This window comes from Oncorhynchus mykiss, chromosome 5, assembly GCF_057628025.1.
Source record: "Oncorhynchus mykiss isolate SJ-2025 chromosome 5, ASM5762802v1, whole genome shotgun sequence".
Classification (NCBI taxonomy): Eukaryota; Metazoa; Chordata; class Actinopteri; order Salmoniformes; family Salmonidae; genus Oncorhynchus; species Oncorhynchus mykiss.
The window spans coordinates 53,203,601-53,221,298 of NC_143026.1; positions in this window are offsets into that span (position 1 = coordinate 53,203,601).

The following is a 17,698-nucleotide window of genomic DNA, read 5'->3' on the forward strand; positions in this document are numbered from 1 at the left end:
ATCTAGAAAAAAATCTAGAAAAAAAATCTAGAAAAAAAATCTAGAAAAAAAATCTAGAAAAAAATCTAGAAAAAAATCTAGAAAAAAAATCTAGAAAAAAATCTAAAAAAAAAATCTAGAAAAAAAATCTACAAAAAAAATCTAGAAAGAAAATCTAGAAAAAAAATCTAGAAAAAAAATCTAGAAAAAAATCTAGAAAAACATCTAGAAAAAAAATCTAGAAAAAAAATCTAGAAAAAAATCTAGAAAAAAATCTAGAAAAAAAATCTAGAAAAAAATCTAAAAAAAAAATCTAGAAAAAAAATCTAGAAAAAAAATCTAGAAAAAAAATCTAGAAAAAAATCTAAAAAAAAAATCTAGAAAAAAAATCTAGAAAAAAATCTAGAAAAACATCTAGAAAAACATCTAGAAAAAAATGTAGAAAAAAATCTAGAAAAAAAGTTAGAAAAAAAATCTAGAAAAAAAATCTAGAAAAAATCTAGAAAAAAATCTAGAAAAAAAAATCTAGAAAAAAAATCTAGAAAAAAATCTATAAAAAAATCTAGAAAAAAATGTAGAAAAAAATCTAGAAAAAAAGTTAGAAAAAAAATCTAGAAAAAAAATCTAGAAAAAATCTAGAAAAAAATCTAGAAAAAAAATCTAGAAAACAATCTAGAAAAAAATCTAGAAAAAAAAATCTAGAAAACAATCTAGAAAAAAATCTAGAAAAAAAATCTAGAAAAACATCTAGAAAAAAAATCTAGAAAAAAAATCTAGAAAAAAATCTAGAAAAAAAATCTAGAAACAAATCTAAAAAAAAAATCTAGAAAAAAAATCTAGAAAAAAAATCTAGAAAAAAAATCTAGAAAAAAATCTAGAAAAAAATCTAGAAAAACATCTAGAAAAACATCTAGAAAAAAAATCTAGAAAAAAAATCTAGAAAAAAAATCTAGAAAAAAAATCTAGAAAAAAATCTAGAAAAACATCTAGAAAAACATCTAGAAAAAAAATCTAGAAAAACATCTAGAAAAACATCTAGAAAAACATCTAGAAAAAAAATCTAGAATAAAAATCTAGAAAAAAATCTAGAAAAAACTCTAGAAAAACATCTAGAAAAACATCTAGAAAAAAAATCTAGAAAAAAATCTAGAAAAAAATCTAAAAAAAAAATCTAGAAAAATAATCTAGAAAGAAATCTAGAAAAAAATCTAGAAAAAAAATCTAGAAAAAAAATCTAGAAAAAAAATCTAGAAAAAAATCTAGAAAAAAATCTAAAAAAAATATATTGGAAAAAATGTAGAAAAAAAATGTAGAAAAAAAATCTAGAAAAAAAGTTAGAAAAAAAATCTAGAAAAAAAATCTAGAAGAAAATCTAGAAAAACATCTAGAAAAACATGTAGAAAAAAAATCTAGAAAAACATCTAGAAAAACATCTAGAAAAAAAATCTAGAATAAAAATCTAGAAAAAAATCAAAAAAAAAAAATCTAGAAAAAAAATCTAGAAAAAAATCTAGAAAAAAATGTAGAAAAAAATCTAGAAAAAAAGTTAGAAAAAAAATCTAGAAAAAAAATCTAGAAAAAAATCGAGAAAAACATCTAGAAAAACATCTAGAAAAAAAATCTAGAAAAAAAATCTAGAAAAAAATCAAAAAAAAAAATCTAGAAAAAAAATCTAGAAAAAAATCTAGAAAAAAATCTAGAAAAAAAATCTAGAAAAAAAATCTAGAAAAGAAATCTAGAAAAAAATCTAGAAAAAAATCTAGAAAAAAAATCTAGAAAAAAATCTAAAAAAAAAATCTAGAAAAAAATCTAGAAAAAAAATCTAGAAAAAAATCTAAAAAAAAAATCTAGAAAAAAAATCTAGAAAAAAAATCTAGAAAAAAATCTAGAAAAACATCTAGAAAAAAAATCTAGAAAAAAATCTAGAAAAAAATCTAGAAAAACATCTAGAAAAACATCTAGAAAAAAAATCTAGAAAAAAAATCTAGAAAAAAAATCTAGAAAAAAAATCTAGAAAAAAATCTAGAAAAACATCTAGAAAAACATCTAGAAAAAAAATCTAGAAAAACATCTAGAAAAACATCTAGAAAAACATCTAGAAAAAAAATCTAGAATAAAAATCTAGAAAAAAATCTAGAAAAAACTCTAGAAAAACATCTAGAAAAACATCTAGAAAAAAAATCTAGAAAAAAATCTAGAAAAAAATCTAAAAAAAAAATCTAGAAAAAAAATCTAGAAAGAAATCTAGAAAAAAATCTAGAAAAAAAATCTAGAAAAAAAATCTAGAAAAAAAATCTAGAAAATAATCTAGAAAAAAATCTAAAAAAAATATATAGGAAAAAATGTAGAAAAAAAATGTAGAAAAAAAACGTAGAAAAAAAGTTAGAAAAAAAATCTAGAAAAAAAATCTAGAAGAAAATCTAGAAAAACATCTAGAAAAACATGTAGAAAAAAAATCTAGAAAAACATCTAGAAAAACATCTAGAAAAAAAATCTAGAATAAAAATCTAGAAAAAAATCAAAAAAAAAAAATCTAGAAAAAAAATCTAGAAAAAAATCTAGAAAAAAATGTAGAAAAAAATCTAGAAAAAAAGTTAGAAAAAAAATCTAGAAAAAAAATCTAGAAAAAAATCGAGAAAAACATCTAGAAAAACATCTAGAAAAAAAATCTAGAAAAAAAATCTAGAAAAAAATCAAAAAAAAAAATCTAGAAAAAAAATCTAGAAAAAAATCTAGAAAAAAATCTAGAAAAAAAATCTAGAAAAAAAATCTAGAAAAGAAATCTAGAAAAAAATCTAGAAAAAAATCTAGAAAAAAAATCTAGAAAAAAATCTAAAAAAAAAATCTAGAAAAAAAATCTAGAAAAAAAATCTAGAAAAAAATCTAGAAAAAAATCTAGAAAAAAAATCTAGAAAAAAAATCTAGAAAAAAAATCTAGAAAAAAATCTAGAAAAAAAATCTAGAAAAAAATCTAGAAAAACATCTAGAAAAACATCTAGAAAAAAAATCTAGAAAAAAATCTAGAAAAAAATCTAGAAAAAAAATCTAGAAAAAAAATCTAGAAAAAAAATCTAGAAAAAAATCTAGAAAAAAAATCTAGAAAAAAATCTAGAAAAACATCTAGAAAAACATCTAGAAAAAAAATCTAGAAAAAAAATCTAGAAAAAAATAAAAAAAAAAAATCTAGAAAAAAAATCTAGAAAAAAATCTAGAAAAAAATCTAGAAAAAAAATCTAGAAAAAAAATCTAGAAAAAAAATCTAGAAAAAAAATCTAGAAAAAAATCTATAAAAAAATCTAGAAAAAAATGTAGAAAAAAATGTAGAAAAAAAGTTAGAAAAAAAATCTAGAAAAAAAATCTAGAAAAAAATCTAGAAAAACATCTTAGAAAAACATCTAGAAAAAAAATCTAGAAAAAAAATCTAGAAAAAAATCAAAAAAAAAAATCTAGAAAAAAAATCTAGAAAAAAATCTAGAAAAAAATCTAGAAAAAAATCTAGAAAAAAATCTAGAAAAAAATCTAGAAAAAAATCTAGAAAAACATCTAGAAAAACATCTAGAAAAAAAATCTAGAAAAAAAATCTAGAAAAAAATCTAGAAAAAAAATCTAGAAAAAATCTAGAAAAAAATCTAGAAAAAAACATCTAGAAAAAAAATCTAGAAAAAAATCTAGAAAAAAATCTAGAAAAAAAATCTAGAAAAAAATCTAAAAAAAAAATCTAGAAAAAAAATCTAGAAAAAAAATCTAGAAAAAAATCTAGAAAAAAATCTAGAAAAAAAATCTAGAAAAAAATCTAGAAAAAAATCTAGAAAAAAAATCTAGAAAAAAATCTAAAAAAAAAATCTAGAAAGAAAATCTAGAAAAAAAATCTAGAAAAAAAATCTAGAAAAAAATCTAGAAAAAAATCTAGAAAAAAAATCTAGAAAAAAATCTAAAAAAAAAATCTAGAAAAAAAATCTAGAAAAAAAATCTAGAAAAAAAATCTAGAAAAAAATCTAGAAAAACATCTAGAAAAAAAATCTAGAAAAAAATCTAGAAAAAAATCTAGAAAAAAAATCTAGAAAAAAATCTAAAAAAAAAATCTAGAAAAAAAATCTAGAAAAAAAATCTAGAAAAAAAATCTAGAAAAAAATCTAGAAAAACATCTAGAAAAAAAATCTAGAAAAAAAATCTAGAAAAAAATCTAGAAAATAATCTAGAAAAAAAATCTAGAAAAAAATCTAAAAATAAAATCTAGAAAAAAAATCTAGAAAAAAAATCTAGAAAAAAATCTAGAAAAACATCTAGAAAAAAAATCTAGAAAAAAAATCTAGAAAAAAATCTAGAAAAACATCTAGAAAAACATCTAGAAAAAAATCTAGAATAAAAATCTAGAAAAAAAATCTAGAAAAAAAATCTAGAAAAAAATCTAGAAAAACATCTAGAAAAACATCTAGAAAAAAAATCTAGAAAAACATCTAGAAAAACATCTAGAAAAACATCTAGAAAAAAAATCTAGAATAAAAATCTAGAAAAAAATCTAGAAAAAACTCTAGAAAAACATCTAGAAAAACATCTAGAAAAAAAATCTAGAAAAAAATCTAGAAAAAAATCTAAAAAAAAAATCTAGAAAAAAAATCTAGAAAGAAATCTAGAAAAAAATCTAGAAAAAAAATCTAGAAAAAAAATCTAGAAAAAAAATCTAGAAAAAAATCTAGAAAAAAATCTAAAAAAAATATATAGGAAAAAATGTAGAAAAAAAATGTAGAAAAAAAATCTAGAAAAAAAGTTAGAAAAAAAATCTAGAAAAAAAATCTAGAAGAAAATCTAGAAAAACATCTAGAAAAACATGTAGAAAAAAAATCTAGAAAAACATCTAGAAAAACATCTAGAAAAAAAATCTAGAATAAAAATCTAGAAAAAAATCAAAAAAAAAAAATCTAGAAAAAAAATCTAGAAAAAAATCTAGAAAAAAATGTAGAAAAAAATCTAGAAAAAAAGTTAGAAAAAAAATCTAGAAAAAAAATCTAGAAAAAAATCGAGAAAAACATCTAGAAAAACATCTAGAAAAAAAATCTAGAAAAAAAATCTAGAAAAAAATCAAAAAAAAAAATCTAGAAAAAAAATCTAGAAAAAAATCTAGAAAAAAATCTAGAAAAAAAATCTAGAAAAAAAATCTAGAAAAGAAATCTAGAAAAAAATCTAGAAAAAAATCTAGAAAAAAAATCTAGAAAAAAATCTAAAAAAAAAATCTAGAAAAAAAATCTATAAAAAAATCTAGAAAAACATCTAGAAAAACATCTAGAAAAAAAATCTAGAAAAAAAATCTAGAAAAAAATCTAGAAAAAAAATCTAGAAAAAAATCTTAAAAAAAAATCTAGAAAAAAAATCTAGAAAAAAAATCTAGAAAAAAAATCTAGAAAAAAATCTAGAAAAAAATCTAGAAAAAAAATCTAGAAAAAAATCAAAAAAAAAAATCTAGAAAAAAAATCTAGAAAAAAATCTAGAAAAAAATCTAGAAAAAAAATCTAGAAAAAAATCTAAAAAAAAAATCTAGAAAAAAAATCTAGAAAGAAAATCTAGAAAAAAAATCTAGAAAAAAAATCTAGAAAAAAATCTAGAAAAAAATCTAGAAAAAAAATCTAGAAAAAAATCTAAAAAAAAAATCTAGAAAAAAAATCTAGAAAAAAAATCTAGAAAAAAAATCTAGAAAAAAATCTAGAAAAACATCTAGAAAAAAAATCTAGAAAAAAAATCTAGAAAAAAATCTAGAAAATAATCTAGAAAAAAAATCTAGAAAAAAATCTAAAAATAAAATCTAGAAAAAAAATCTAGAAAAAAAATCTAGAAAAAAATCTAGAAAAACATCTAGAAAAAAAATCTAGAAAAAAAATCTAGAAAAAAATCTAGAAAAACATCTAGAAAAACATCTAGAAAAAAATCTAGAATAAAAATCTAGAAAAAAATCTAAAAAAAAAAATCTAGAAAAAAAATCTAGAAAAAAATCTAGAAAAAAATCTAGAAAAACATCTAGAAAAAAAATCTAGAAATAAAATCTAGAAAAAAATCTAGAAAAACATCTAGAAAAACATCTAGAAAAAAAAATCTAGAAAAAAAATCTATAAAAAAATCTAGAAAAACATCTAGAAAAACATCTAGAATAAAAATCTAGAAAAAAATCTAGAAAAAAATCTAGAAAAAAAATCTAGAAAAAAAATCTAGAAAAAAAATCTAGAAAAAAATCTAGAAAAAAATCTAGAAAAAAAATCTAGAAAAAAATCTAAAAAAAAAATCTAGAAAAAAAATCTAGAAAAAAAATCTAAAAAAAAAATCTAGAAAAAAAATCTAGAAAAAAAATCTAGAAAAAAATCTAGAAAAACATCTAGAAAAAAAATCTAGAAAAAAATCTAAAAAAAAAATCTAGAAAAAAAATCTAGAAAAAAAATCTAGAAAAAAATCTAGAAAAACATCTAGAAAAAAAATCTAGAAAAAAAATCTAGAAAAAAATCTAGAAAAACATCTAGAAAAACATCTATAAAAAAAATCTAGAATAAAAATCTAGAAAAAAATCAAAAAAAAAAATCTAGAAAAAAAATCTAGAAAAAAATCTAGAAAAAAATCTAGAAAAAAAATCTAGAAAACAATCTAGAAAACAATCTAGAAAAAAATCTAGAAAAAAATCTAGAAAAAAAATCTAGAAAAAAATCTAAAAAAAAAATCTAGAAAAAAAATCTAGAAAAAAAATCTAGAAAAAAAATCTAGAAAAAAATCTAGAAAAAAATCTAGAAAAAAAATCTAGAAAAAAATCTAGAAAAAAATCTAGAAAAAAAATCTAGAAAAAAATCTAAAAAAAAAATCTAGAAAAAAAATCTAGAAAAAAAATCTAGAAAAAAATCTAGAAAAACATCTAGAAAAAAAATCTAGAAAAAAAATCTAGAAAAAAATCTAGAAAAACATCTAGAAAAACATCTATAAAAAAAATCTAGAATAAAAATCTAGAAAAAAATCAAAAAAAAAAATCTAGAAAAAAAATCTAGAAAAAAATCTAGAAAAAAATCTAGAAAAAAAATCTAGAAAACAATCTAGAAAACAATCTAGAAAAAAATCTAGAAAAAAATCTAGAAAAAAAATCTAGAAAAAAATCTAAAAAAAAAATCTAGAAAAAAAATCTAGAAAAAAAATCTAGAAAAAAAATCTAGAAAAAAATCTAGAAAAAAATCTAGAAAAAATCTAGAAAAAAAATCTAGAAAAAAAATCTAGAAAAAAAATCTAGAAAAAAATCTAAAAAAAAAATCTAGACAAAAATCTAAAAAAAATATATAGAAAAAAATGTAGAAAAAAAATCTAGAAAAAAAATCTAGAAAAAAAGTTAGAAAAAAAATCTAGAAAATACATCTAGAAAAAATCTAGAAAAAAATCTAGAAAAAAAAATCTAGAAAACAATCTAGAAAAAAATCTAGAAAAAAAAATCTAGAAAACAATCTAGAAAAAAATCTAGAAAAAAAAATCTAGAAAAAAAATCTAGAAAAAAAATGTAGAAAAAAATGTAGAAAAAAATGTAGAAAAAATATCTAGAATAAAAATCTAGAAAAAAATCTAAAAAAAAAAATCTAGAAAAAAAATCTAGAAAAAAATCTAGAAAAAAATCTAGAAAAACATCTAGAAAAAAAATCTAGAAAAAAAATCTAGAAAAAAATCTAGAAAAAAATCTAGAAAAACATCTAGAAAAAAAATCTAGAAATAAAATCTAGAAAAAAATCTAGAAAAACATCTAGAAAAACATCTAGAAAAAAAAATCTAGAAAAAAAATCTATAAAAAAATCTAGAAAAACATCTAGAAAAACATCTAGAATAAAAATCTAGAAAAAAATCTAGAAAAAAATCTAGAAAAAAAATCTAGAAAAAAAATCTAGAAAAAAAATCTAGAAAAAAATCTAGAAAAAAATCTAGAAAAAAAATCTAGAAAAAAATCTAAAAAAAAAATCTAGAAAAAAAATCTAGAAAAAAAATCTAAAAAAAAAATCTAGAAAAAAAATCTAGAAAAAAAATCTAGAAAAAAATCTAGAAAAACATCTAGAAAAAAAATCTAGAAAAAAATCTAAAAAAAAAATCTAGAAAAAAAATCTAGAAAAAAAATCTAGAAAAAAATCTAGAAAAACATCTAGAAAAAAAATCTAGAAAAAAAATCTAGAAAAAAATCTAGAAAAACATCTAGAAAAACATCTATAAAAAAAATCTAGAATAAAAATCTAGAAAAAAATCAAAAAAAAAAATCTAGAAAAAAAATCTAGAAAAAAATCTAGAAAAAAATCTAGAAAAAAAATCTAGAAAACAATCTAGAAAACAATCTAGAAAAAAATCTAGAAAAAAATCTAGAAAAAAAATCTAGAAAAAAATCTAAAAAAAAAATCTAGAAAAAAAATCTAGAAAAAAAATCTAGAAAAAAATCTAGAAAAAAAATCTAGAAAAAAATCTAGAAAAAAATCTAGAAAAAAAATCTAGAAAAAAATCTAAAAAAAAAATCTAGAAAAAAAATCTAGAAAAAAAATCTAGAAAAAAATCTAGAAAAACATCTAGAAAAAAAATCTAGAAAAAAAATCTAGAAAAAAATCTAGAAAAACATCTAGAAAAACATCTATAAAAAAAATCTAGAATAAAAATCTAGAAAAAAATCAAAAAAAAAAATCTAGAAAAAAAATCTAGAAAAAAATCTAGAAAAAAATCTAGAAAAAAAATCTAGAAAACAATCTAGAAAACAATCTAGAAAAAAATCTAGAAAAAAATCTAGAAAAAAAATCTAGAAAAAAATCTAAAAAAAAAATCTAGAAAAAAAATCTAGAAAAAAAATCTAGAAAAAAAATCTAGAAAAAATCTAGAAAAAAATCTAGAAAAAATCTAGAAAAAAAATCTAGAAAAAAAATCTAGAAAAAAAATCTAGAAAAAAATCTAAAAAAAAAATCTAGACAAAAATCTAAAAAAAATATATAGAAAAAAATGTAGAAAAAAAATCTAGAAAAAAAATCTAGAAAAAAAGTTAGAAAAAAAATCTAGAAAATACATCTAGAAAAAATCTAGAAAAAAATCTAGAAAAAAAAATCTAGAAAACAATCTAGAAAAAAATCTAGAAAAAAAAATCTAGAAAACAATCTAGAAAAAAATCTAGAAAAAAAAATCTAGAAAAAAAATCTAGAAAAAAAATGTAGAAAAAAATGTAGAAAAAAATGTAGAAAAAATATCTAGAATAAAAATCTAGAAAAAAATCAAAAAAAAAATCTAGAAAAAAAATCTAGAAAAAAAATCTAGAAAAAAATCTAGAAAAAAATCTAGAAAAAAAATCTAGAAAAAAATCTAAAAAAAAAATCTAGAAAAAAAATCTAGAAAAAAAATCTAGAAAAAAATCTAGAAAAACATCTAGAAAAAAAATCTAGAAAAAAAATCTAGAAAAAAATCTAGAAAAACATCTAGAAAAACATCTATAAAAAAAATCTAGAATAAAAATCTAGAAAAAAATCAACAAAAAAAAATCTAGAAAAAAAATCTAGAAAAAAATCTAGAAAAAAATCTAGAAAAAAAATCTAGAAAAAAATCTAGAAAAAAATCTAGAAAAAAAATCTAGAAAACAATCTAGAAAACAATCTAGAAAAAAATCTAGAAAAAAATCTAGAAAAAAAATCTAGAAAAAAATCTAAAAAAAAAATCTAGAAAAAAAATCTAGAAAAAAAATCTAGAAAAAAAATCTAGAAAAAAATCTAGAAAAACATCTAGAAAAACATCTAGAAAAAAAATCTAGAATAAAAATCTAGAAAAAAATCAAAAAAAAAAATCTAGAAAAAAAATCTAGAAAAAAATCTAGAAAAAAATCTAGAAAAAAATTCTAGAAAAAAATCTAGAAAAAAATCTAGAAAAAAAATCTAGAAAACAATCTAGAAAAAAATCTAGAAAAAAATCTAGAAAAAAAATCTAGAAAACAATCTAGAAAAAAATCTAGAAAAAAAATCTAGAAAAAAAATCTAGAAAAAAAATCTAGAAAAAAAATCTAGAAAAAAATCTAGAAAAACATCTAGAAAAACATCTAGAAAAAAAAATCTAGAATAAAAATCTAGAAAAAAATCAAAAAAAAAAATCTAGAAAAAAAATCTAGAAAAAAATCTAGAAAAAAATCTAGAAAAAAAATCTAGAAAAAAATCTAGAAAAAATCTAGAAAAAAAATCTAGAAAACAATCTAGAAAAAAATCTAGAAAAAAATCTAGAAAAAAAATCTAGAAAAAAATCTAGAAAAAAAAATCTAGAAAAAAATCTAGAAACAAATCTAGAAAAAAAATCTAGAAAAAAATCTAGAAAAAAAATCTAGAAAAAAAATCTAGAAAAAAATCTAAAAAAAAAATCTAGAAAAAAATCTAGAAAAAAAATCTAGAAAAAAATCTAAAAAAAAAATCTAGAAAAAAAATCTAGAAAAAAAATCTTAAAAAAAAATCTAGAAAAAAAATCTAGAAAAAAAATCTAGAAAAAAATCTAGAAAAACATCTAGAAAAAAAATCTAGAAAAAAAATCTAGAAAAAAATCTAGAAAAAAATCTAGAAAAAAAATCTAGAAAAAAATCTAAAAAAAAAATCTAGAAAAAAAATCTAGAAAAAAAATCTAGAAAAAAATCTAGAAAAACATCTAGAAAAAAAATCTAGAAAAAAAATCTAGAAAAAAATCTAGAAAAACATCTAGAAAAAAATCTAGAAAAAAATCTAGAAAAAAAATCTAGAAAAAAATCTAGAAAAAAATCTAGAAAAAAAATCTAGAAAACAATCTAGAAAACAATCTAGAAAAAAATCTAGAAAAAAAATCTAGAAAACAATCTAGAAAACAATCTAGAAAAAAATCTAGAAAAAAATCTAGAAAAAAAATCTAGAAAAAAATCTAAAAAAAAAATCTAGAAAAAAAATCTAGAAAAAAAATCTAGAAAAAAAATCTAGAAAAAAATCTAGAAAAACATCTAGAAAAACATCTAGAAAAAAAAATCTAGAATAAAAATCTAGAAAAAAATCAAAAAAAAAAATCTAGAAAAAAAATCTAGAAAAAAATCTAGAAAAAAATCTAGAAAAAAAATCTAGAAAAAAAATCTAGAAAAAAATCTAGAAAAACATCTAGAAAAACATCTAGAAAAAAAAATCTAGAATAAAAATCTAGAAAAAAATCAAAAAAAAAAATCTAGAAAAAAAATCTAGAAAAAAATCTAGAAAAAAATCTAGAAAAAAAATCTAGAAAAAAATCTAGAAAAAATCTAGAAAAAAAATCTAGAAAACAATCTAGAAAAAAATCTAGAAAAAAATCTAGAAAAAAAATCTAGAAAACAATCTAGAAAAAAATCTAGAAAAAAAAATCTAGAAAAAAATCTAGAAACAAATCTAGAAAAAAAATCTAGAAAAAAATCTAGAAACAAAATCTAGAAAAAAAATCTAGAAAAAAATCTAAAAAAAAAATCTAGAAAAAAATCTAGAAAAAAAATCTAGAAAAAAATCTAAAAAAAAAATCTAGAAAAAAAATCTAGAAAAAAAATCTTAAAAAAAAATCTAGAAAAAAAATCTAGAAAAAAAATCTAGAAAAAAATCTAGAAAAACATCTAGAAAAAAAATCTAGAAAAAAAATCTAGAAAAAAATCTAGAAAAAAATCTAGAAAAAAAATCTAGAAAAAAATCTAAAAAAAAAATCTAGAAAAAAAATCTAGAAAAAAAATCTAGAAAAAAATCTAGAAAAACATCTAGAAAAAAAATCTAGAAAAAAAATCTAGAAAAAAATCTAGAAAAACATCTAGAAAAACATCTATAAAAAAAATCTAGAATAAAAATCTAGAAAAAAATCAAAAAAAAAAATCTAGAAAAAAAATCTAGAAAAAAATCTAGAAAAAAATCTAGAAAAAAAATCTAGAAAAAAATCTAGAAAAAAATCTAGAAAAAAAATCTAGAAAACAATCTAGAAAACAATCTAGAAAAAAATCTAGAAAAAAATCTAGAAAAAAAATCTAGAAAAAAATCTAAAAAAAAAATCTAGAAAAAAAATCTAGAAAAAAAATCTAGAAAAAAAATCTAGAAAAAAATCTAGAAAAACATCTAGAAAAACATCTAGAAAAAAAAATCTAGAATAAAAATCTAGAAAAAAATCAAAAAAAAAAATCTAGAAAAAAAATCTAGAAAAAAATCTAGAAAAAAATCTAGAAAAAAAATCTAGAAAAAAATCTAGAAAAAATCTAGAAAAAAAATCTAGAAAACAATCTAGAAAAAAATCTAGAAAAAAATCTAGAAAAAAAATCTAGAAAACAATCTAGAAAAAAATCTAAAAAAAAAATCTAGACAAAAATCTAAAAAAAATATATAGAAAAAAATGTAGAAAAAAAATCTAGAAAAAAAATCTAGAAAAAAAGTTAGAAAAAAAATCTAGAAAAAACATCTAGAAAAAATCTAGAAAAAAATCTAGAAAAAAAAATCTAGAAAACAATCTAGAAAAAAATCTAGAAAAAAAAATCTAGAAAACAATCTAGAAAAAAATCTAGAAAAAAAAATCTAGAAAAAAAATCTAGAAAAAAAATGTAGAAAAAAATGTAGAAAAAAATGTAGAAAAAAAATCTAGAATAAAAATCTAGAAAAAAATCAAAAAAAAAATCTAGAAAAAAAATCTAGAAAAAAAATCTAGAAAAAAATCTAGAAAAAAATCTAGAAAAAAAATCTAGAAAAAAATCTAAAAAAAAAATCTAGAAAAAAAATCTAGAAAAAAAATCTAGAAAAAAATCTAGAAAAACATCTAGAAAAAAATCAAAAAAAAAAAATCTAGAAAAAAAATCTAGAAAAAAATCTAGAAAAAAATCTAGAAAAAAATGTAGAAAAAAAATCTAGAATAAAAATCTAGAAAAAAATCAAAAAAAAAAAATCTAGAAAAAAAATCTAGAAAAAAATCTAGAAAAAAATCTAGAAAAAAAATCTAGAAAAAAATCTAGAAAAAAATCTAGAAAAAAAATCTAGAAAACAATCTAGAAAACAATCTAGAAAAAAATCTAGAAAAAAATCTAGAAAAAAAATCTAGAAAAAAATCTAAAAAAAAAATCTAGAAAAAAAATCTAGAAAAAAAATCTAGAAAAAAAATCTAGAAAAAAATCTAGAAAAACATCTAGAAAAACATCTAGAAAAAAAATCTAGAATAAAAATCTAGAAAAAAATCAAAAAAAAAAATCTAGAAAAAAAATCTAGAAAAAAATCTAGAAAAAAATCTAGAAAAAAATTCTAGAAAAAAATCTAGAAAAAAATCTAGAAAAAAAATCTAGAAAACAATCTAGAAAAAAATCTAGAAAAAAATCTAGAAAAAAAATCTAGAAAACAATCTAGAAAAAAATCTAGAAAAAAAAATCTAGAAAAAAATCTAGAAACAAATCTAGAAAAAAAATCTAGAAAAAAATCTAGAAAAAAAATCTAGAAAAAAAATCTAGAAAAAAATCTAGAAAAAAAAATCTAGAAAAAAATCTAGAAAAAAAATCTAGAAAAAAATCTAAAAAAAAAATCTAGACAAAAATCTAAAAAAAATATATAGAAAAAAATGTAGAAAAAAAATCTAGAAAAAAAATCTAGAAAAAAAGTTAGAAAAAAAATCTAGAAAAAAAATCTAGAAAAAATCTAGAAAAAAATCTAGAAAAAAAAATCTAGAAAACAATCTAGAAAAAAATCTAGAAAAAAAAATCTAGAAAACAATCTAGAAAAAAATCTAGAAAAAAAAATCTAGAAAAAAAATCTAGAAAAAAAATGTAGAAAAAAATGTAGAAAAAAATGTAGAAAAAAAATCTAGAATAAAAATCTAGAAAAAAATCAAAAAAAAAATCTAGAAAAAAAATCTAGAAAAAAAAGTTAGAAAAAAATCTAGAAAAAAATCTAGAAAAAAAATCTAGAAAAAAAATCTAGAAAAAATCTAGAAAAAAAATCTAGAATAAAAATCTAGAAAAAAAATCTAGAAAAACATCTAGAAAAAAAATCTAAAATAAAAATCTAGAAAAAAATCTAGAAAAAAAATCTAGAAAAAAATCTAGAAAAAAATCTAGAAGAAAAATCTAGAAAAAAATCTAGAAAAAAATCTAGAAAAAAAATCTAGAAAACAATCTAGAAAAAAATCTAGAAAAAAATCTAGAAAAAAATCTAGAAAAAAAATCTAGAAAAAAAATCTAGAAAAAAATCTAGAAAAAAATCTAAAAAAAAAATATAGGAAAAAATCTAGAAAAAAATCTAGAAAAAAATCTAGAAAAAAAATCTAGAAAAAAATCTAAAAAAAAAATCTAGAAAAAAAATCTAGAAAAAAAATCTAGAAAAAAAATCTAGAAAAAAATCTAGAAAAACATCTAGAAAAACATCTAGAAAAAAAATCTAGAATAAAAATCTAGAAAAAAATCAAAAAAAAAAATCTAGAAAAAAAATCTAGAAAAAAATCTAGAAAAAAATCTAGAAAAAAATTCTAGAAAAAAATCTAGAAAAAAATCTAGAAAAAAAATCTAGAAAACAATCTAGAAAAAAATCTAGAAAACAATCTAGAAAAAAATCTAGAAAAAAAAATCTAGAAAAAAATCTAGAAACAAATCTAGAAAAAAAATCTAGAAAAAAATCTAGAAAAAAAATCTAGAAAAAAAATCTAGAAAAAAATCTAGAAAAAAAAATCTAGAAAAAAATCTAGAAAAAAAATCTAGAAAAAAATCTAAAAAAAAAATCTAGACAAAAATCTAAAAAAAATATATAGAAAAAAATGTAGAAAAAAAATCTAGAAAAAAAATCTAGAAAAAAAGTTAGAAAAAAAATCTAGAAAAAAAATCTAGAAAAAATCTAGAAAAAAATCTAGAAAAAAAAATCTAGAAAACAATCTAGAAAAAAATCTAGAAAAAAAATCTAGAAAACAATCTAGAAAAAAATCTAGAAAAAAAAATGTAGAAAAAAAATCTAGAAAAAAAATGTAGAAAAAAATGTAGAAAAAAATGTAGAAAAAAAATCTAGAATAAAAATCTAGAAAAAAATCAAAAAAAAAATCTAGAAAAAAAATCTAGAAAAAAAAGTTAGAAAAAAATCTAGAAAAAAATCTAGAAAAAAAATCTAGAAAAAAAATCTAGAAAAAATCTAGAAAAAAAATCTAGAATAAAAATCTAGAAAAAAAATCTAGAAAAACATCTAGAAAAAAAATCTAAAATAAAAATCTAGAAAAAAATCTAGAAAAAAAATCTAGAAAAAAATCTAGAAAAAAATCTAGAAAAAAAATCTAGAAAAAAATCTAGAAAAAAATCTAGAAAAAAAATCTAGAAAACAATCTAGAAAAAAATCTAGAAAAAAATCTAGAAAAAAATCTAGAAAAAAAATCTAGAAAAAAAATCTAGAAAAAAATCTAGAAAAAAATCTAAAAAAAAAATATAGGAAAAAATCTAGAAAAAAATCTAGAAAAACATCTAGAAAAACATCTAGAAAAAAAATCTAGAAAAAAAATCTAGAAAAAAATCTAGAAAAACATCTAGAAAAACATCTAGAAAAAAAATCTAGAAAAAAAATCTAGAAAAAAATCTAGAAAAACATCTAGAAAAACATCTAGAAAAAAAATCTAGAAAAACATCTAGAAAAACATCTAGAAAAACATCTAGAAAAAAAATCTAGAAAAAAATCTAGAAAAACATCTAGAAAAACATCTAGAAAAAAAATCTAGAAAAAAAATCTAGAAAAAAATCTAGAAAAACATCTAGAAAAACATCTAGAAAAAAAATCTAGAAAAAAAATCTAGAAAAAAATCTAGAAAAACATCTAGAAAAACATCTAGAAAAAAATCTAGAAAAAAATCTAGAAAAAAAATCTAGAAAAAAAATCTAGAAAAAAATCTAGAAAAAAATCTAAAAAAAAAATATAGGAAAAAATCTAGAAAAAAATCTAGAAAAAAATCTAGAAAAAAAATCTAGAAAAAAATCTAAAAAAAAAATCTAGAAAAAAAATCTAGAAAAAAAATCTAGAAAAAAAATCTAGAAAAAAATCTAGAAAAACATCTAGAAAAACATCTAGAAAAAAAATCTAGAATAAAAATCTAGAAAAAAATCAAAAAAAAAAATCTAGAAAAAAAATCTAGAAAAAAATCTAGAAAAAAATCTAGAAAAAAATTCTAGAAAAAAATCTAGAAAAAAATCTAGAAAAAAAATCTAGAAAACAATCTAGAAAAAAATCTAGAAAACAATCTAGAAAAAAATCTAGAAAAAAAAATCTAGAAAAAAATCTAGAAACAAATCTAGAAAAAAAATCTAGAAAAAAATCTAGAAAAAAAATCTAGAAAAAAAATCTAGAAAAAAATCTAGAAAAAAAAATCTAGAAAAAAATCTAGAAAAAAAATCTAGAAAAAAATCTAAAAAAAAAATCTAGACAAAAATCTAAAAAAAATATATAGAAAAAAATGTAGAAAAAAAATCTAGAAAAAAAATCTAGAAAAAAAGTTAGAAAAAAAATCTAGAAAAAAAATCTAGAAAAAATCTAGAAAAAAATCTAGAAAAAAAAATCTAGAAAACAATCTAGAAAAAAATCTAGAAAAAAAATCTAGAAAACAATCTAGAAAAAAATCTAGAAAAAAAAATGTAGAAAAAAAATCTAGAAAAAAAATGTAGAAAAAAATGTAGAAAAAAATGTAGAAAAAAAATCTAGAATAAAAATCTAGAAAAAAATCAAAAAAAAAATCTAGAAAAAAAATCTAGAAAAAAAAGTTAGAAAAAAATCTAGAAAAAAATCTAGAAAAAAAATCTAGAAAAAAAATCTAGAAAAAATCTAGAAAAAAAATCTAGAATAAAAATCTAGAAAAAAAATCTAGAAAAACATCTAGAAAAAAAATCTAAAATAAAAATCTAGAAAAAAATCTAGAAAAAAAATCTAGAAAAAAATCTAGAAAAAAATCTAGAAAAAAAATCTAGAAAAAAATCTAGAAAAAAATCTAGAAAAAAAATCTAGAAAACAATCTAGAAAAAAATCTAGAAAAAAATCTAGAAAAAAATCTAGAAAAAAAATCTAGAAAAAAAATCTAGAAAAAAATCTAGAAAAAAATCTAAAAAAAAAATATAGGAAAAAATCTAGAAAAAAATCTAGAAAAACATCTAGAAAAACATCTAGAAAAAAAATCTAGAAAAAAAATCTAGAAAAAAATCTAGAAAAACATCTAGAAAAACATCTAGAAAAAAAATCTAGAAAAAAAATCTAGAAAAAAATCTAGAAAAACATCTAGAAAAACATCTAGAAAAAAAATCTAGAAAAACATCTAGAAAAACATCTAGAAAAACATCTAGAAAAAAAATCTAGAAAAAAATCTAGAAAAACATCTAGAAAAACATCTAGAAAAAAAATCTAGAAAAAAAATCTAGAAAAAAATCTAGAAAAACATCTAGAAAAACATCTAGAAAAAAAATCTAGAAAAAAAATCTAGAAAAAAATCTAGAAAAACATCTAGAAAAACATCTAGAAAAAAATCTAGAAAAACATCTAGAAAAACATCTAGAAAAACATCTAGAAAAAAAATCTAGAAAAACATCTAGAAAAACATCTAGAAAAACATCTAGAAAAACATCTAGAAAAAAAATCTAGAAAAACATCTAGAAAAACATCTAGAAAAACATCTAGAAAAAAAATCTAGAAAAAAAATCTAGAAAAAAATAAATAAAAAAAATCTAGAAAAAAAATCTAGAAAAAAATAAATAAAAAAAATCTAGAAAAAAAATCTAGAA